Source organism: Narcine bancroftii, chromosome 14 (genome assembly GCF_036971445.1).
Source record: "Narcine bancroftii isolate sNarBan1 chromosome 14, sNarBan1.hap1, whole genome shotgun sequence".
NCBI classification, from domain to species: Eukaryota; Metazoa; Chordata; class Chondrichthyes; order Torpediniformes; family Narcinidae; genus Narcine; species Narcine bancroftii.
Window position 1 is genome coordinate 27,765,490 of NC_091482.1, and position 21,500 is coordinate 27,786,989.

At 44.0% G+C, this 21,500-nt stretch overlaps 1 long non-coding RNA gene across 6 annotated transcripts in view; it reads left to right on the forward strand.

Annotated features, from left to right (window-relative positions):
* The first annotated feature begins 955 nt into the window (after window positions 1-955).
* Window positions 956-21,500, forward strand: part of LOC138749868 (uncharacterized) — a 65,114-nt gene continuing 44,569 nt past the window's right edge. For all 6 annotated transcript variants that reach the window (XR_011348905.1, XR_011348903.1, XR_011348901.1 and 3 more), the window contains exons 1-2: window positions 956-1,109; window positions 4,697-4,816. This is a non-coding gene — a long non-coding RNA (uncharacterized lncRNA). The remainder of the gene's footprint in view (window positions 1,110-4,696; window positions 4,817-21,500) is intronic.

The window sequence follows — 21,500 nt, forward strand, 5'->3', positions numbered from 1 at the left end:
TGATGCTCTGTAAAAGCATCACTGGAGCAGCCTTGTAGGCATAAAAAGAGCTAGAGAGCGAGAGAGTGCGCAGACCCAGCATGATTGCATTTGAAATGCCACAGGAAGGGAATGGTTGATGGAGTTGGGATGATTGATTGTGGAGAGAACAGTCGCTTGAGAACGTCAAAAGGGAAGAGGGTGTGAATCATATTGGGATACCTTTTGAATATAAAGAATGCAGGGTTGAAATTGAGGATTAGGGGATTGCCAGCCTCTCTGAGAGAGCAGAGGTTGGGAGCAAAAGTCAATGAAATGGATGAAGCTCAGTAGAGGGACTTCCATAAGTTAGAGAGCAAGCTATGGTTGTGGAAGATGTATGAATAGTATATTGTCAAATAGGTCAGTACAATTTACTGATGTAATGAAAGTCTTGTTTGGTAGAGTTTCCCAGGTACATAAAACAACCATAAATTACAGCACATAAAAAGAGAAAAAAATCTAATTATATAAAAGGAAGAGGAAAATAAATACATAGTAATAATATGTATTCACATTTTGGTATAGTGCTGAGTCAGTAGTTGAGACACATCTTTGGTTGCTTTGAGGTAGTGAAGATATGTCAGATGCACCTGTGTGGAAAATCTTGGTATCAGATTTGAACAGAGGAATGTAAGAAAGCAATAACATTCTTCTAGAAAGCAGAAAATAATTAATTGCTGGCCTTTGCAATGTATAATAAATTAATCAATGTATGTAGCGAATCGAATGACTCAAAGAACTTATTGACTCAATCCAAGGCTTTTATTAGCAAAAGACTGGAGCGTATTACATCGAGGTCGACCAGTCCAGACTGACCTGGGACTGGTTAGGAGCATCCCTTTATGACCTGCCGGTGGGCGTGGCTACGGCTCTCAGCCAATCACTACTACTATATGTAAATATATATACATTGGTGATAGTATCCTGTACTATCTCAATGTAGGAAGCATAATGGATGGAAATGGTGGCCAGTGAGCAACCCAAAGTTACTGTTGATCTGGGTGAAATTCAGTGATGTTAATGCCGTGGAATGTCAGTAGGAAGTGGTTGCCTCCTCTCTTCTAGACAAACACCCGTTGCTGGCACAGGTGCAATTATTACTTGTCAATTTTCAACCTGTTGCTGAATCTAATCGAAGTTTTGCTACACTTGAGCATGAACCTCCTTCTAACCTGAATATTGGCAATTCAATTCAACCCTTTCCACACTGGAACTAGAACTTAATTTTTTTTTCTCATATCTCCAACTGAAAAGATGGGCCCTTGAGCTTGCCAAGGGGCAAGTCCAGGAGACCACAAGCCACTCCTGAAAGAATCGCTTCAACACTCTAATGTTGTGCTGGAGTGCATTGCAAGTGGCTGCATGTTTGATAGGGATAGTGAGAACTTGAGTATGGGGGTCTATTCATAGCCTGATGGTTGCTGTACCAAAATCTTCAGTAGATTTGAACATTTTTGACACGCATGTGATTCAAAACATGCTTTCAGAAGACATGGATTTCTGCATGATTTTTTATTAAAAATAAAACATTTACTTTCCCTGCATAAACCATTAAGAAAATTCAAAGCCCATCTTTCCCTAACCTGCCTCTGAGTCTGGTATCATGGAACTTCAGTTTATCATTGATGTTTTCTACATCCTGCCATCACATGAGGCTCCATGCTTACCACAGAAATCCATTAAATATGTGAAGGTCAATGCAAAATGCTTTTTTTCTTGCAGCAGGGGAGCACATTTGAGCAAGAACAGCTAAAGCCTGCTGTGTACTTGTGTCTGAAGATGCAATGACATCTGTTTTTCTCAGTGCTTCTGTGAAACTTGTAACTTTATGTGGAGGGAAGCATGAAAACAAACAAATCAAGGGTCAGGTCACTTGACTGGAGGTTTCTAGCATCAGTCACGCCATTCTCCTGACATGTTTCTATACTGGGATGTGCTTGTGATGTCATTCTCGAAGCAGCTTCCAAAGATCATCACTACCACATGCCAATCTCTCATCCTTATCTGACCCACCTCCCCTTGCCTCACTACCATTACAAAAATAGCATGGTTCAAGTCCTGTTCCCATGCCACCACCAAGTTTGGCCCTGAACAAGACTGTACCAGTGTCCTAATCCCTATCCCAACTCCACATCAACCCCAACAAACACTGGCTCAATGACCTGGCACCCTAGCCACAATACAGACCCAGTTGAGCTTGTGCTCATTGATCTCACAATTGCACTCTCCCAACTTATTGGTACATATAACAACAACCATCTAACAATTTACAGTACGGAAACAGGCCATATCGACCCTTCTAGTTCGCACCGATTTATGATGATGCCCTGATGCAATGCTCTTTGAGCAAAATCAGGGCATACCAAATTACATTGGCTGTAGTTTCTGCGAGTAATGAGGTAAGACCAAAAAAAACTCAAAGTAATAGACCTGCAAAAAGTTAGGTTATAGAGACGGCAAGCAGCAATGCTTTGTGAGGGAAGGCATCGTGCTACATACTGGAAAACATGGAAGTGTTCATACATTGCACTCCTTGATTCTTCTAAACTGCCGCTCATTCAACACCTAACAGAAGTCCATCTGGGAATTATTTATAAGTTGAAAACTTGCATCAGCCCCATTGTTCCAGGGAATTAAAAATCATCTAACTTCCAGCTCTTTCTTGACAATTAATATCAGATAGAAAATAAGGTAAAGAAACCTTATAGTTCAAGATCAAGCTTATTATTATCATACAATTGTGAGGTACAAATGGACTGACGTTCCTCAGTGTATAGACGTGCAAACACATCTATAGACACATATTCACAAGTGGTCAATATGCAATACATATATAAAAATAAATAAATATTGTCAAATAATAGAAGATCCTCAGAGGGATCAGTTATTCAGCGTTCTCTACCTGCGGGAGAAAGCTGTTCCTCAGCCTGGTGGTTCTGGCTCTGATACTGCTGTATCTCTTTTGCAATGGGAGCAACTGGAAGATGCTATATGTGAGGTGATGGGGTCCTTAGTGATTTTTGTGAGCCCTCTTCAGTCAACGATTCTGGTAGATCACATCAATTGGGGTGGATAAGGGGGGAGACCCCATTGATCTTCTCTGTTGGTCAAGGTCCTGTGGATTGAGCTCAGATCCAATGCTTTACAGCCAGCCAGAACACTCTTGATAGAGCTCCTTTAGAAAGGTGGCAGGTAGTCTTGCCAACCTCCATCTTCTCAGGAATTTCAGTTGCTGTTGCGCATTCCTGACAAGTGAGATGTGTATCCACGATTGGTCATTTGTTAAGTGGCCTCCAAGGAACTTGGTGTTCTTTACTCTCTCCACTACCCAGTTATTGATGAGTAGAAGAGGGTGGAAAGTTGCTGGTCCTCCTGAAGTCCGCGATCATCTCCTTTATCTTGTCTATGGTGAGACTCAGGGTGTCTCTCTCACTCCATGTCATGAGATTTTACACCTCTTTGTAGTGCAACTCATCCTTATTGCTGATGAGGACAACTACTGCAGACATGATGACACCGTTGGAGCAGGATCTGACAATGCAGTCATATTGAGCACACACCCCTGAAGTGTGCCAGTGCTCAGCGTCATTTGGCGCTCAACGTTCTGCTACCAACCTGAAGAGTCTGTGGTCTTTCTGTTAAGAAGTCCAAAATTCAGTTACGGAGAGGGGTGCTGAGTCCCACCAAGCACAGCTTCTCTACCAGCCTCTGATATCATTGCTGGTCTCAGGAATTTGGGGTTCATTTTATTGGAGACCTTGAAGCTAGATTCTGTGGCAAATAAATTTATCCTCATATAAAAAATGTGCAATTGCAACATTTGATTGAATAGAGCAAAGTTGTTGGACATCAAAAATTTAGCTCCATGGAGTTCACCACCAGGATTTGCATTAGCTATCAACTACCTTTCGGGCCTGAGACTTTCTCACGTTATATTCATAATAATGCTCTTTTGTAATATTCCGGCCAGGTTTTCTAAGTTCCTTGCTCCTAAAATATTAATCTTTGTTTGCATCGAGACCAACCAGTTTTTACCACTGCTTCTCCCCTTTGCAACACCACTATTTAAAATGCAAATTGCATTCAAACTGGATTCTTTTACAGGCAGGTTTGCAGCCTTGCCGCTTGCTTGAGACTCTGCGCATATTTGCAATGTTTCTTCTTTGACCTTTCTGCAGTCTTAACTTATTTTTCACTGGGTAAATGTCAGGTCTCACTGTTTCTCTTGATGGATGGTACGGAAAGGGAGCATAAGCTTCTAAAACATAGCAGACAGCCATCGAGAACAGTGGCAAAAGATGAGAAGAAGATCCTACTCACCCAAAGCTTACAAGGACCATGTTCATATCTAGACTTTTAGAAGCAATGACATGTGAGGGTCTTTTTAAAATATTGACTAGACAAGCATAAACAGGAAGGATATACCAGAAACTGTCATATATCATGAACAGCATCAAGAAAGTCTACCACATGAATGTTATTACCAGGGTCGCCCTCTGTTTCTTCCTTCTAGTGACCAAAGTGCATTTTTGACCATCTTGATCTTCTCTGTATTTCAATTCCAAAAGAAATGCATGGATCACCACCAGCTACTATTTAAAGTCTTTTGAACCTCTTCTTTAAAAATCAGCTACGCGAACTAATTGGTTTCTATTTTGTGTTTGCTTCACAATAGCATACAAGCCATGAGCCTAACCAATGGGTCTACAATAGAGCCAATATCAGTGAAGGTTTGTGTCAAACTTGGCTGTCTCATTGCCCAACACTTTTCATCTTGATGCATTTCATTTCCACAGTAAGTTTGCTTACATTTGTAATCTGTTTACGGTTCTTTTGATTGTTTACAAGTTTACGTTTTGTACAGTTTATTTTTTGCACTAACAATTAGTGGTAATTCTGCCACGCCCACAGAAAAAAATAATCTTAGGGTTGTATACGATGTCATGTACGTACTCTGACAATAAATCTGAAAGCAATAAACTTCCTGAGACAATGGAACTAATCTTCAAAACTAATGGAAATTGTTCATTTTGCATATTAGCTTAGAGATTGGAGAGTATTTTACCATTAATCATTTCTGAAGATCAAACTGGTTTTATTAAAACCTATTATTCATATTTTAATATAAACTGTTTATTTATTTATTTTTAATTTTTTTTTTATTTTTCACACCATAAATCACATTAACCATGATATACACTTTTTCTTTTTCACACATATACAGTGACTTTTTCTCCCCCCCACCTCCCTCCTCCCAAGCCACACCCCCACCCCCCCCCCTCATCCATTTTAGGTATACAATCTAGGTTGCATTAAACCAGTCAGACAATGTTGTCATTCAACAAAAATACACCAGAAATTCTACTGAGTCCATTCTTTTCTTTGAACATTTTACATTTACCTCCAACTCTTGCCCCTGAATGTGTTCTTTCTTCAGATGTATAAAGGCTTTTGATTGGGGTTATCTATTTGCCACTTTTGGAAAAATTTAATTTTGGACCATGTTTTATTAAATGGATTAAATGTGTTATATTTATTTACTACTGCCTCAATTCTTGCTAATTTACAGCAATCAAAATCTTTTAATCTTCAATGGGGTACTCATCAAGGTTATCCTTTAAGTCCATTACTTTTTGACTTGGTATTAGAATCTCTAGCAGTTACTCTTTGTGAAAGTAGAGATTTTATAGGGATCCATAGGAATGGCATTGAACATAAAGTTTCCTTAAAGGAAGTTGACCTTTTGCTTTTTGTATCTAATCCAAATGTTTCTTTACCAAGCATATTAACTTTGTTTTCTCATATTAGTCAGTTTTTGGGTATAAGATGAATCTGTAGAAAAGTGAATTTTTACCTTTAAATGGTTCTATATCAAGATATTCTAATTTTCCTTTTAAGATTGTGAAGGATCAATTTACTTATCTCGGTATTACAATTACTAGGAATTATAAGCATAGTTTTAAGAAAAATTTTAATCAGGTCAAATTACTGCTATCGAGATGGTCACCTTTATCTATTTCCATGATTGGTCATATTAATTCTATTAAAATGGACATTTTACCTAAATTTTTGTATCTTTCCAATGTATACCAATTTTCATTCCAAAATTCTTTTTTGACTCATTGGATTCAATTATATCTTCCTATATTTGGCAAAGAAGACACCCTCACTTAAATACAGCTCATCTTCAAAAAGCGAAAAGGAATGGTGGATTGGCATTCCCTAATTTTAGATTTTATTATTGGGCGGTCGATATAATGAATTTGTTTCTCTTATTACACTTCAATACTTGACCACCCTCCATGGGTAGAAATGGAACTTAATTTTACTAAAAATACTCCTATGTTGGCAATTTTAGGGTCTGTTTTTTAATATAAATTAACCGATAATCTGATAATTAGAGATAGTTTGAGAATATGGGGACAATTTAGAAGGTTTTTTTGGATTTCAGAGTTTTTCTCTTGCCAGCCCTATTATATCTAATCATCTTTTTCAACCTTCTTTGCAAGGTACTGTCTTTAATGACTGGCACAGATTGGGTATTAAATGTTTTTTATTTGAAACAATTTTGCTTCCTTTGAATAATGATGGTAAAATTTAACTTACCAAACACTCATTTTTTTTAGATATTTAAAAGTTAGACATTTTGTTCAATCTCAGATCCCTGATTTTCCACGAATTCCTGAGGAAAAATATCCTTGATACCATTTTTGATTTACAACTCTCTCATAAAGGTTTAATATCTCTTATTTATAATAATTTGTTTGATTTAAGGATAACCTCATTAGTTAAAATCAAAAACGACTGGGAACAGGATTTGAATCTTTCATTCTCAGATGAGGTGTGGGACTCCATTTGTAATTTGATTGATATGACCTCCTTTTGAGCATGACACTGTTTGTGGCAATGTACAGTGGTTCATAGAGTACTTATGTCTAAAGTTAAATGATCTAGTTTTTATTCAGATATAAATCCTCTGTGACAAATGTAAAATCGATGATGCCTATTTGGTTCATGTGTTCTGGACTTGCCCTAGTTTAGAAAAATGTTGGAAAGATATCTTTCAAACATTACTGGTGATTCTCAAGTTTAAATGAGAACCTTGCCCTTTGCTCTTTTCGGCTCATTTCAAGATGATTACATTTTACTGACTCCAACTCAAAACCGAATTTTATCTTTTATTTCATTGATCGCCAGACATGCAATGGTTAAATGATATTATGTCTTATCTAATTTTTTTTAAACTTAAACATGCTATTAAAGATTCAAATGTTAACTTTGAAAAGACATGGGGCCCATTTATGGACTATTATCGTAACCTAAAGAATTCGGGTTGTTCTGAAGTGTTGGTGCTGTGCTGTCCATCTCCAGGTTGTTGTCATTTGATTCTCACATGTCAACTTTTAACTGTGCTTAGTGGTAGGGGGTCCTGAATTATGAGGTTTTTTTCATCTCTTATATTTTATAGTACAATATATAACTACTGTTCAATTTTGCATTAAATAAACATCAATAAAAATGTTTTAAAAATAAACTTCAATTTATGTCAAATACACATCAGTAGTCGAGTTGTAGTCTGCTGACAATGCTTTGCATATGTGTGCGTTCAAGTGGTTGATTTGATCACTGAATCATACAAGTATAGCAGCGGCTACTCTGCTCCTGCAATAACACACACAAACCAGACGGGTTGAGCTCAGTGAGCAGACTCGTTTATTGCAGACTGCTGGGCTGCACTTAAACGCCCAGCCCGGACCTGGCTGAGAACTGCGCTGGAGGGCGCTGACGTCACCTGGGCGCCATGTGGTCCCCCAGCGCAGGTTTCCAAGCCCCGTGCTAGAAAGAAGGGAAACCCCCGACGGCGCCATTTTGGCTGGCTGCCCCGTCGTGTGGCTTACAAGTGGGGCCGGTTAACCTGCCTTATGGTGAGCCACCACACAGCCCCCCCAGAACCGGCACCAATGTCCTTTTTTTGCCGGGCGCCCTCGTTTCTTGGGCTGGACAACGACCATGGGCTCGGTGGAATCGAGCTGTGCTGGCTTCAGCCTGTCCATGGTAAACAATTCCCTCCTACCACTCACGTCCAGCATAAATGTAGAGCCGGAACGCTGTACAACCCTGTACGGCCCCTCATATGGTCACCTCAGAGGTGCCGTGGTTGGGCCCCGCCGAACGAAAATGTACTCCACGGAAAGCAGTTCGCCGGGAATGTGAGACAGGCGGGTACCATGCCTGGGCAGCGGTGGAGGTTCAAAGGAGTCAAAGCGTGCCCTGAGGTGAGGAAGTAGTTTGTGCGGCGACTGCTGGGGATTGTGAGGTACATTGTCAAACTCACCAGGTAGTGCCAGCGGCGCACCGTAGACCAGCTCAGCTGATGACGCCTGTAGATCTTCCTTGGGAGTGGAGCGGATGCCCAGGAGCACCCAAGGCAGTTCGTCCGTCCATTCGGGACCGGTGAGGCGGGCCATGAGTGCCGACTTAAGGTGGCGGTGCAGACGTTCGACCAATCCATTGGCCTGCGGGTGGTAGGCCGTGGTGCGGTGTAGCTGGTTGGCAAGTTGTGCCCAGAGCGCAGATGTGAACTGGGCACCCCGATCGCTGGTGAGGTGAACCGGGATGCTGAACCGGGAAACCCAACCATGCAACAGTGCTCGGGAGCAGGAGTCACTGGAGGCATCTGGCATCGGGATCGCCTTGGGCCAGCGAGTGGTGCGGTCCACCACCGTAAACAGGTAACGGTTGCCCCGAGAAACGGGTAAGGGCATGACGATGTCCACGTGAATGTGGCTGAACTGTTCCCAGGCTTGCTCGAACTTTTCTACAGGTACCCTGGTGTGCCTGTGCACCTTGGACGTCTGGCAATGGGTGGATGTTCTGGCCCAGCCTGCGATCTGCTTCCGCAGCCCATGCTATATGAACTGTTCTGCCATCGTCCAGACCGTGGACCTGATGGATGGATGTGAAAGGTCGTGGATGTGACAGAAGACCTGCCTGCGCCACTGCTGGGGAACCACTGGCCGCGGGGTGGCCAAGGAGATATCTCACAGGATGGTGCCTTCGCCGCTTGGAGTCGGGAGATCTCAGAACTGCAGGGCAGTGATGGCAGTCTTGAAGGCCTCCGTCTCCTCATCAGCTTCCTGGTCCCGGGCGAGCTGGTTGAAGTCGAGGCTGGGCATCAGCACGCAGATGGCTGGTCACGAGAGTGCATCGACAACCACATTGTCCTTCTCTGCCGTGCTAAATGTCAGTGGTAAACTTCGACATGAAGGAGAGGTGACGCTGATGGCGGGCCGACCAGGGATCCTTTGCCATCACAAGCTCCTGGGTGAGGAGTTTGTGGTTGGTGAAAATGGTAAAAGTCCTCCCCTCCAAAAAAAATAGCGGAAATGCAGCACTGCCAGGTACATTCCCAGTAAATCGTGGTCGAAGTACTTGTGTTCTGATGGGTGGAGCAGGCGGCTGAAAAATGCCATTGGCTTCCAATGTCCATTCACCTGCTACTCCAGGACAGCACTGATGGCTGTGGCAGAGACATCGACAGAGAGTGCCATATGCAAGTTGGTGTGCGGGTGTGCGAGCATGGCGGCCTTTACGAGGGCATCCTTGGTGCAGTGCAGATTTCTGGATTCCAAGCGAGTGTCTTGTGCTTGGCTGCGATGAGGATGAACAGCGACTGCATGATGCACGCAGCTCCTGGGATGAAGTGGTTGTAAAAGTTGACCATACCCGTGAGCTCCTGCAGCCCCTTGAGGCTGTCCGGGCATGGGAACTCCCTGATAGCAGTGACCTTCGCAGCGGTGGGCATGGCTCCTTTGGCCGTGATGGTATGGCCCAGGAACTCCATGGACTTTTTCCCGAACTGGCACTTGGCCGGGTTGATGGTAAGGCCGAAGTTGGCCAGCCGGGGGAAAAGGGCATGTAGGTGGGCCTTGTGTTGCGCCCGGTCCTTGCTGGCAATGAAGATATCATCCCAATGAATAAAGACGAAATCCAAGTCCCTGCCCACAGAGTCCATGAGGCGCTGGAAGGTCTGAGCAGCGTTCTTGAGACCAAACAGCATGCGCAGGAATTCGAACAAGCCAAAGTGGGTGATGATGGTCGTCTTGGTATGTCCCCAGGGTGCACCGGGATCTGGTGATATCCACGCACCAGGTCAAGCTTGGAGAAGACCCTCGCGCCATGCAGGTTGGCCGTAAAGTCCTGGATGTGAGGGATGGGGTAATGGTCAGGAACGGTTGCCTTGTTGAGCTGTTGATAGTCTCCGCAGGGACGCCAGCCACCGGAAGCTTTCGAGACCAGGTGGAGCGGTGAGGCCCACGGGCTGTCGGACCGCCAAATGATCCCCAGCTCCCAACAGGTGCGAAAACTCGCCCTTCGCTACCTGGAGCTTGTCAGGCAGGAGCCTGTGTGCCTTGGCATTAACCGGCGGGCCCTGGGTGGGGATGTGGTGGAACACTCCATGGTGCGATGAGGCAGCGGAGAACTGTGGCTTGAGGAGTGTTAGGAATTCGACCAGGATCCGCTGGAACTCGTCTCTGGGCGTGCTGATTGTGGCCATTGCGATTGCTCCAAGCAGGAGGCATCGAGGCAAATGGCCTGGAAGGTATGGGCGTCCACCAGGCGCCTACCTCGAATGTCCACCAGAAGCCCATGTATGAGGAGGAAGACTGCACGCAGAATGGCAGTCGGGAGGGACAAGACGGTGAACCTCCACGTGAAATTCTGTTGGCTGACCTGGAAGTGGATTGTCTTGTCTCCATACGTCCGGATTGCCATTGCATTGGCCGCACGGAGGGGAGGTCCATAAGGTCGGTTCCTGGATTCGATGGCTGTGGCCGGGATGACACTGATCTTGGCTTCAATGGTAATGAGGAACCGCTGGCTGCTGACTGAGTCCTGCAGGTAGAGAAGGTTGTGTCCTTGGCCAGCCGCCGCAGCCATTAACAGCAGCCAGCCTGGTCATTTCCCTGGAAAGAGCAGGGCTGACAACACTTCCGAGCCTTGGCTCCCCAACGCTGGTGGTAGAAGCAGAGGCCTGAAGCGGATGCTGTGGCCTTGGTTATGCTCTTGAGGGCCCCTGCAGGGGCTGGGTGCTCTACTGCAGTGCTGGGGGCGGGCTTGGGGTGGTCGTGCCCATGCCTTGGGACCTGCTGGACCACTGAGCCTTCAGAGAATCATGCAAGCCTTAGCTCCTGGGCCTTCTGGGCGACCTTCCTTGGGTCAGTGAAGCTCTCCTGGACCAGCAGCGGTCAGATGTCTCCTGGCATATGTTCGAGGAAGATGCGCTCGAAGAGTGGGCAGTTGGTGTGCTCACCCATGAGCATGAGCATCCACGAGTTCCATGGAGGACCTGTCCCCCAGGGCGTCGAGGTGCAGCATCCGAGCGGCACGCTGGTGTCTGGATAGTCCGAGGGACCCGGTAAGCACTCGCTTAATTGTCTCGTACTTGTCCTCGGTGGATGGGTGCTGAACAAGGTGCAGCATGCGTCTGGCGGTGGCCTGGTCCAAGGCAGTGACCACATGGTAGAATTTGGTCGTGTCGGACGAAATCTGGTGGAGTTGAAACTGGGCCTCCGTGTGGCCGAACCAGGTCTCCGGCTCCTGAACCCAGAATTCAGGCAGTTTTATGACTATAGCGCTGATCCCAGGCTCGCTCATGATGGGTTCAAAGACGTTTAAACCAGTCGGGGTCACCAATTGTAGTGGCGGCTACACTGCTCCTGCAATAACACACACAACCAGACGGGTTGAACTCAGTGAGCAGATTTGTTTATTGCAGGCTGCTGGGCTGCACTTATACTCCCAGCCCGGACTTGGCTGAGAACTGCACTAGAGGGCGCTGATGTCACCTGGGCGTCACGTGGTCCCCCAGCGCTGGTTTCCGAGCCCTGTGCTGGAAAGAAGGGAAACCCCCGACGACGCCATTTTGGCCAGCTGTCCCACCGCGTGGCTTACTAGCAGGGCTGGTTCGCCTGCCTTGTGGTGAGCCGCCACACAAGATTCAAAAGACAAAAGGCCTTTAGCAACATGTCCTGGCTGTACCCTCATGCCCTTCAACCACAAGCATTTACATTAAGACCTTGGAAAACATGCGCAGCTTTCCATAAAGGAAAGAATTTTTTTGTCCGTTTTGTGTAAATAACAATAAACAGAATCTTGGCAGTGGCAGACATTAATGATGAAATTCACTGTTACCTTCAATGTGTCAGCACATCCTGTGGTCAATTGAAAGAAAGGGAATTTGAATATCAAGACTTCAGACCTAGTTAAAAAAAAACCCAATCCTGGTCACTGGTGCTATAAAGGCGTTGTGCGAACTGCTACACTAGCTGCACTGTCCTAACACTGTCTCTGCAAATTCCCCCTTTCTTGACTGGAAGGAAGAACCATTGTCACCATCCTCCCCAAGACCAATGTCCCCAGCATTAAAGTTGTTCACTTGGCCAATACCAGATTACAATCCAACCCATTCCACTCCTGAAACAGACATTCTATTCCAAACTCTGTCATGGAAAGACATAATCAGATAGACAGAAAAAAAGATTTTAGAATGTGTGGAAAATGCCTCAAAAATTACAACTTGGCCTCTGATTATTGAGAATTCTGGCCACAAAGTATATTCCAGGTAGAAGCACCATTTAAATGGCAGAAAGAGTGCACCACTATACAAACTGCCTCTCAGGAACCCCCTGACCTCTGTGGAGAAGATAATTTATCCACATTGATGTCATCGGTCACCTGAAGATCCATGAAACCATAATGGAACCAGGTAATCTTTGAGCCCTAAGGACTGTAAACAGAAGAAATTGAGTTAGTGTCATCTGCCCATCATGTACATGCTGTATTTTGAATATATCTAATCAGAGATGAATACAACTTTGGCATTCAGGTCTTGCCATTTGCAAACCTGCAAGTACTCATCAAATAGCCCACTTAAGGACACTTGCAGTCAAGTAGACAAATGGATATTTAGGTTCAATTCATACAAAACAGTAGGGCTGCTCAATGAGCTCTGAAATAAGAGCACTTTATATTTTATTTTCTCATTTGGGTTAAACGGATCATCATTTCAGTTGATTAAGGAATACATTTAATAAATTTAAGGCACTGTTTGAAAATGCTCTTAATTCCCTGTCTCTCTTTGCTCATCAATTGGTATCTTCAAAGAGGAAAGGGTTTACACCTTCCATCCTCTCCCACACATGGCTTTTGTGGGAAGAGACCATTTATTTCAGAATCAGAATTTATTACATCATAGTGTAAACTTTTATATAAACTATCTACAAAATAAATAAAAGAAAATAATCAAAGTCAGGCAGTGTCTGTGATTTATTGATCATTCAGGAATCTGATGGCAGATGGAAAGAAGCAGTCCTTGTGCCACTGAGTGGTCGTCTTGAGGCTCCTATACCTTTTTCCAGATGGTAGCAGAGTGAAGAGAGTGGCCTGGGTGGTGGGAGTCTTTGAGAGTAGAGGCTGCTTTCTTAAGACACCATCTCTTAAGATGATGTCCTCGATAGAGTGAAGACTGATGTTGCAGGCAGAGTTAACAAACCTCTGGAGTTTTTTTCTTGTCCTGAGCATTGACACCTCCATACCAGACAGTGATGTAACTGGAATGCTCTCCAAGGTACACCTGTTTTTTGAGTCTTTGGTGACTTACCGAATCTCCTCAAACTCCTCACAAAGTATAGCCGCTGGGAGCCGCCTTCATGATTGCATCGATATGGAACCTCCAGGTCGGATCCTCAGATATGTTGGCATCCAATAATTTCTTGACCATCTTCTCTGCTGAGCCCTCGATGAGGACTGGTTCATGTTCTGACTTCCTCCTGAAGTCCACAATCAACTCCTTGGTTTAGCTAACATTGAATGCAAGAATTTTGATTCTTACCATTTAACTCAGGATCCACATGCTTCAAGTGCATCAGTTACTAGTCTCTTGTGAGTTTTCCCCCAACAAGCATTTATGATTGCCAGACTTTTCTCATCCAGCAACTTGTGAAAGAAGGCATGACTCCACACTAATCTTCTGATGTTTGATACTTTGTTGTGTGATGGGGGACAATGAAAATCACCATTACACTTATGAAAATATCTTAACAGTGTTCTCTGTTAATATTGACTTCTCCGATTTCCATTAACCCCAGTCTCTGGTGTCTTACTTTCCCTCATCCTTCTGATTCCCTTCCTCCAGCTCCCCCAGCTCCTTCCTATCTTTATCAGCCCTCTGCCCCCTCCCCATCACCTCAGTTTCCTCTTTCTCCCATCTGCACCTGCTTCCTCCGCTCCTTTCCCACTCTCCTCACCTTCTTAATCAGGTCTGATAACATTGCCTGCCTTTTACTTCCTATGGATGCTGTATGACCTGCTACATATCCCCAGCCTTGTTTGTGTTGAATGGCCTGCATGTGAGACCTGATTCAATGTGGCAACACTTTATAGCATTGTTGGAATTTTGCTGAAAATGAATCACAGCAAACACAAATTCTCAAAATATCTTTATTTGTTCAACCTTTCCAACATTAAACAATAGTCAGTAGGACTGGTCTGCAGCTCAGAACATGGATCAATCTTTAATGCAAGATTTTATAATTGTTGCTAATCTTGTGGCCCCATGGCATGTTAAGAAATATAGTAAGAGTCAGTGGAAACTTCTCTTGAAACAGCACGTCTCTCACAGGTATGGTATTCTCTGTTTATCACTTCAGGAGCAGAATCAGTGAGTGTTGTGGTAAGACTGTGTTAGAGCTTTTTATACCTGTCTAAAGGCATTAGCTTTGTGTTTTGCATTCATTCTTGCTTAAATACATCAATCTAGTTGCCTGACTAACATGTTAACTCTGCCCTCAAACAAGGAACAGAAAAGATTAATTGGCATATGGAAATAATTGCACAACTACGTAGAATATCTTATTCAATGTACAATGAATTCATGAAATGGAAATTCATACTCAATTTTCCATTATCTATGCACTAATACTCCCTTTTTACAATTTTTCAAATAATGTTTGTAACATTTCAATTAGTGCTACCCTTGTGGCTGCTGGAAGACTAACTGCTTCATGGATAGGAGATGTTCTTTCAAGTAACCCACAAGTATCCCCTTGATGGGCAGGCTGCAAAAATCCCAATTGGTGTGCCTGCACATTTGCTAATCAGGAGGAGTCTGCAGCCCTGCGCCAACAAGTTATTCGTGGGCCTGTGATGAGAATGGTATGGGTATTTCAGATCATGACCTGAAAACCTGGCAAAAAGCCCCTAGAATATGGCTACTTGCACCATGACAACAGGTTTGAAGTCCATTGAGGCAACTCTCTGTCTTAAAGAACTGCAGCCTTCTCTTGCTACTTGTCTTGGTTAACATTCCCAGTACATAATTTGTCAATTCACTCCATCAGCTGTGTGTTTCTTCAGCATTTCCATTAAACTGTACCCTATCTGACTGCAAGAAGCATCTCAGAGTACCCAGTAAATAAGTTTTTCTTGAAAGGTTAGCACATCTAAATATTTAATCTGGTTTGGGGTACAGGTAAAGGGGCCAATGCCACATTTGTAACTTGGTCTTACCAATGAGTAATTTACGTTACTTTCACGTTGGACTCTTAAGATCCCTGCAGGCCAGCGCAACCAGCTGCAATAGCAACTTGCCTACTCTCTGTCTGCGGGTACGAATGAAGTATCTTCCTCATGAGATGCATTTGTCTTCATTGATTTCCCAGCCTGTTGGGAAATTTTGAATAAAGGAGGTAAACTTGCCAAGCCCTGGCATCAGCCCATTTGTGAGCCTTCTATTCAAGTTAGATTTGAACAATAATTAAATGCATCTTGAGAGATGAAGCCATAGCTTTGCACATTATCAAAGCATTTGGAGCATCCTTCTATTTCATATAGTTTGCTGCAGTGTGAAGTGAAACTCCTAAACAATTTGCTTAATTGCCAATTTGTCATAACATTTTTAGTGTATTTTCCTTTCACATTATTAAAATGCCCACATTATTCTCTTTTTTAATCTCCTTTTCTGTAAAGAAAATTAATTCAATTTTATTAATCTTATGTTGTTAAAAATAAACCAAGGTCTTGGGAGAAATTGTGTGACCATTCAATGAAGAATGCACAGAGACTAATGACTCTGCCATACGATAATGTAACTCTTGTAATCTTGCTAGATTTTGTTTGGAGTTATTGGTAATTGAACCATAAATGTCACTGATTTGAATCAGTCTTGTTCTTCACCAGCTACTACTTCAATTGCTCTCTCATAACTTCATTTAAAGTGGCTGAGGAGAAAGCACATCCCTGTACTTCAGCTCCATTTGCCATGGTCTCTTAAATCCACTTGAAGAGGGAGACAGAATCTTTGTTCAACTGCTCCTTTGAAAAGCATAGTCTCCATGTCACAGTGAACCCTGATTATCTCAGAGTTGTGACTTGAATTCTTAGTCTTCAAGCTCAGAAACAGTGGGGAAGAGAAAAAGGCAGGAAGGGTTGTCAAGCTTTTTACAATATTACAATTTTACAACATGCAAACGGGCCCCTTCAATCCAACTTGTATATTTTTAAATTCAAGTTTATTATCATCCGATTGTACAAGTACAACCTGATGAAACGACATTCTGATTTTCGGTGCAAAAACACAACATAACACACATACAGATAAACAATACATCGAAGGGGTGGGGGTGGGTGTGTGTGTGTGTGTGTGTGTGTGTGTGTGTGTGTTTAATAAATAGTTGAGTCTTGGAGGTTTATTATGAGCAGTTTATTCTGTCATTCAGCAGTTTCACTGCAGCAGGAAGAAGCTGTTTCTCAGCCTGGTGGTTCTGGCTCTGATTCTTATGTTTTTCTTTCCTGACGGGAGTAGCTTTAGATGCTTTAGATATGGTAGGGGTTCTCCAGGATTTTCTGCACCCTCTTCAAACAATGATCCCAGCAGGTCACGTCTGAGGGAGACCCCAGTGATCCTCTCTGCTGCTTTTATAGTCCTGTGGATTGGCCTCCAATCAAATGCTCTACAGCACACGTCAAACTCTGGCCCGCGGGCCAAATTTGGCCCGCGATATAATTATATTTGGCCCGCAAGATCATTTCAAAAATGTATTAGAGGTGGCCCACTGGCAGCCGCGCCAGTATAGCGCATGCACAGTAATACAACAAATCCCAGAATGCATTGGCGTCAGCCTGCTAATCGCCCCCACCTCCTCTGTTTACGTTGCAGGGTCTCACCGTGGACTCTGGTTTTGGGGCCTGGCCGGTGTCAGGGGAAGCCAAGGCCGCTTCCCAGCGCCCGGAACCAAAGGCCTTGGGCTTGACCTCGCCAGGACCGTTGCCCACTCCCCCTCCCTGCCGCAGGCCAACCCGCGACTCACAGTGATGGGGCCGCTGATCCGCCGAGATGCCACCCTGCAGCGAGAGCCGATGCCCCTGCAATGTCGTTGTCCAACCCGATCGCCCGCAAACCCCGCCCTCCCGCACACAGGCCTGAATAAGTATTATGAACTTTAATCTCAGGATAAAACGAGCTTCCAATAGTTTCATGTCACAGTGATAAATATATTCCTGGTTAAAAATGGTCCTGCACCTGGATACAAGCTCATTAGGCATAAAATTTGAAAAGTGTGTAAATCAAAGGATATCTGTACCAATGGAAAAAGGGCATGGCAAATAACCCTGCTAGAGTTCATGCTCACAATCAGTCACCCATTTGATTGTTTCAGGAATCATGTTATTCTCCCACATTCTCAATAGCCCTCAGATTTTACTATTCGACTGCACACTCGCAACATTTGACAAATCCTCTATAGAGAAATATTATTTATTGAATATTTTATTTCTCATTTGTTAATGCTTCTGGAAAGAGTTTATCCAAAACTATTATTAAACATTTATTTTAATAAGAAAAAGTTTAACATTACATATGTTGAAAGAAGAGAAAACATGCAGATGTTGTTGAAAATTTTCAATAAATATTTAGTTCGGCCCTCGACTTAGTCCAAGTTTTTAATTTTGGCCCTCCGTGAATTTGAGTTTGACACCCTGCTCTACAGCAACTGCCCCACACTTTGATACAGCCAGCATGGATGCTGTTGATAGACCTCCTGTAGATAGTTGACAGGATGGTGGCCGGTAGGCTTGGCAGATACGCTGACCAAAGTGTCGATGTAAGCTCGTTCAATTTGCCTATATGGGGCCATATCCCTCTAAACATATACCAATCTAAATGTCTTATTAAAAATTGCAGTTCTACTAGGAAGTTTGAGATTGGATAAAGAACTATATTGAGATTTTCTTTTCTATTTTTACTTTGCTTGTGCATGTTTTCAACTCTTTTCCAATGAAAAACAGTGAGCCATATAAATATTTATTTAATGCTTTGTAATTTCAGGTTTAAATCCATTGTAACACTGTGTGGAACAATATGATGCACTATATCCTACACACATTTTGTTATCAGGCTGAAAAAACACACAAATGCTAAAAAACACACAAATGCTAGAGAAACTCAGCAGGTCAAACAGTGCCTTGATGTAGCAAAGGTAAAGATACCTCCAGCATTTCTGTGTTTTGTCACTTCACCACGGTGTCAACAGAATCCTGTGTTTTACCCCTTGTTATCAGGCTGATGCTCCTTAACTGATCACCTTTCCACGAGATAGACGCTATAAAAACTAATTATTAAGCTAACAGCAGCGCTACCAAAATGAGACACGTCCACACAGCATGAGGTGAACCAGTAACTGAACTTTATTCTGAGTAACTTGCACTGTTCAAGGAAACCGCCCACTTCCAGTAAGGGGTGCGCTGGCCTTTGGAAGTGAAGTCAGCGTGCCATGGCGTCACTCCCTGTCCAGCAGCACACAACACTGAAGCGGCATTGCTCCCCGTGCAACGTGTGTTGCCAACCACAGGCTTCTCCTTGGAAGGGAAGGGGGGCCCGTGCCATCTTGTATGGGACGACTGGGGCGGCGATTCGGCCTGTCAAACTGCACAGTCGCTCAGCCCATTACACCACCCCCCTCCACTCCAAAATCGCTACCACCCTTTAAGCAAGTTACCATACTGTATTTGAGCAGACGGCCTCTGTGTCTGACCTGGGGATCCAGGGCGAGCTGGTTTGAGTCCAGATGCACTGCCTTGAGGTGGTCAATTGTAAACCTGTCCTGCCACCCGCCAAAGTCCAAGGTGAAAATTATATCATCAAGCTGCAACGCCTTAAATAGGCCTTTGTAGTAGGGGTGTCCCTTGCTGTCCTCTCCGCACAAAAATGAATTCTGTGGACTCCAGGTTTGCCGGGACGAGGCAGGATGGAGAGTGTGCTGGGAAGGTGGCGGAGGTTTCTGTCTACCTGTTTGTTCCCTCAATTGCTGGAGGATGTCTCGAGTACTGGGTTGTGGGCCTGGAGGGATGAAGTGAATGTCCCAGGATATGGTACACCATCTTGGCTGATGATGCTGGTAGGCCTTTTGGCGCTGTGCGAATTCCTAACAGCACCCATGGGAGTTTGTTCATCCAATTAGGGCCTTCTAGTTGAGCTTTCAGGTGGCAGTGGAAATGTTCAGCGAGGCTATTTGCCTGAGGATGTTAGGCCATAATGTGGTGTAACTGACGGCCTCAGAACTTGGCTAGGATGGCCCAGAGCGAGGACATGAACTGGGCCCCTCGGTCCAAGGTGATGTGGGTCAGGAATCCAAAGCATGTGACCCAAGTGGACAAGAAAGCTCTGACACAAATCTCTGTGTCATATGTGGGCTGGGGTATCACTTCCAGCTAATGGGTAAAACAATTGATTACTGTGAATAAATACCACATACCTTGACTCACGAGGAGTGCACTGATGATGCCCACGTGCATGTGATCAAAACAGTGCTGCACCAGGTTGAAGCTCTGGAACAGGGCCTTGGTGTGTCTGTGAACTTTGGTGCTTTGGCAGTCCAAACAAGCTTAGCCCACAGGTTGCACCATGGTGGAAATTGTGCCACAAGAATTTGTCAGACAGCAGGCAGACCTTATGAAAGGATGTGACAGACCGTGTATTTGGTTGAACACCTGCCGTCGCCAAGTTGCGGGTAGGATGGGTCTGGGGAAGTCTGTGGATGTGTCGCACAGTAAAGTCGGGCTACCCGGTGAAGGACAGAAATTGCTAACCTTCAGGCTGGTGATGGTGCTCCGGAAGGCCTGGATGTCCACATGCTCTGCTTGGTCTTTGGCTAGCTGAGCAACATCGAGCCTCCTGAGGTAGCGGTGACGGCCGGTCTGTACAACGCATCAGCCACCACGTTGATTTTGCCTGCAACGTGGTGAATGTCTGTCGCATTTTCGGAAATGTAGGAGAGGTGTCATTGTTGCCTTGCTGACCACTGGTCCGAAACCTTGCTGAGTGCATCGGTGAATGGTTTGTGGTCTGTGTAGGTGACGAAAACCCTTCCTTCTAATCTGTACCGGAAATGTCTTATTGCCAGGTACAGGGTCAACAGCTCATGATTTGAGTTCTGGTGTCCGGAGATGTTTGCTGAAAAAAGCCAGGGGGTGCCACTCTTCATCAGCCCACTGCTCCAGCACCGCGCTATCCGCTCTGTCCGATGCATCTGTTGTAAGGGCCGGGGGGAGGAAGATGAAATTGAGGTTCCTGCCAACAACACTGGGTCACATGGCCTGTTACACTTTATGCATTGAACATTTGCACCGACAGTAAAAATTATTTTGTTAACTCTACAACTGTTTTACTTAATTGCAGTGACTGCATTTCAATAATGAAAGTAGTTATTTGAAAAATCATATGGATATCTCAGAGACATAAAAGGTACAACATTTGCAAATAGTTCTTTATGTTCTTATCCTCTCTGTATCTGGGTACTGTGCTCTTTTAAAATCTAAATAATAATAGGTTGCAATCATGAATTTTCTCTCTGGAAATAGCTCTATTTCTTCAATCCAGCCACATGATTCTATCATCCTATTTGAGTTAACCCACACTGTGGTGACAGAGTACTAGTGACACTCTTGAACACTAGAGGGAGTCAGAGATGAGTGCTACACCGCAGGTTAGATTCAAAAATGGCTGCTCCATGAGGTTGTGAGTTGCTAATAAAATATTGTTAATTATTAATTGTTATTTATTACTTAAAAGCAACATCTCACACGCCTATAAGATGAAAGGTGCACTTTACAGCCTCACTTTCAAATTTTTAGCTCCTTTCTCAATGTAACCATCATAACTTTGAGACAGAAGGTTTGGATTCAACTATCATGATGGAGAACTAAATGCAATTCTTGGATGATGCTCTTAGTACATTACTGGGAGAATCTGTACTGTTGGAGGTGTACCTTTGGTTGATGTATCAAATTAGGGGCATCCTGGATTGTTGAAAAGATTTTATGGCATAGATTGAAAAAATATGGGTGTTCCTGATGTTCAAAGCAATAATGATCTTCCAACTTTACCATAAAGATAGTGGTTATTATTCCACTGCTGTTGTGGC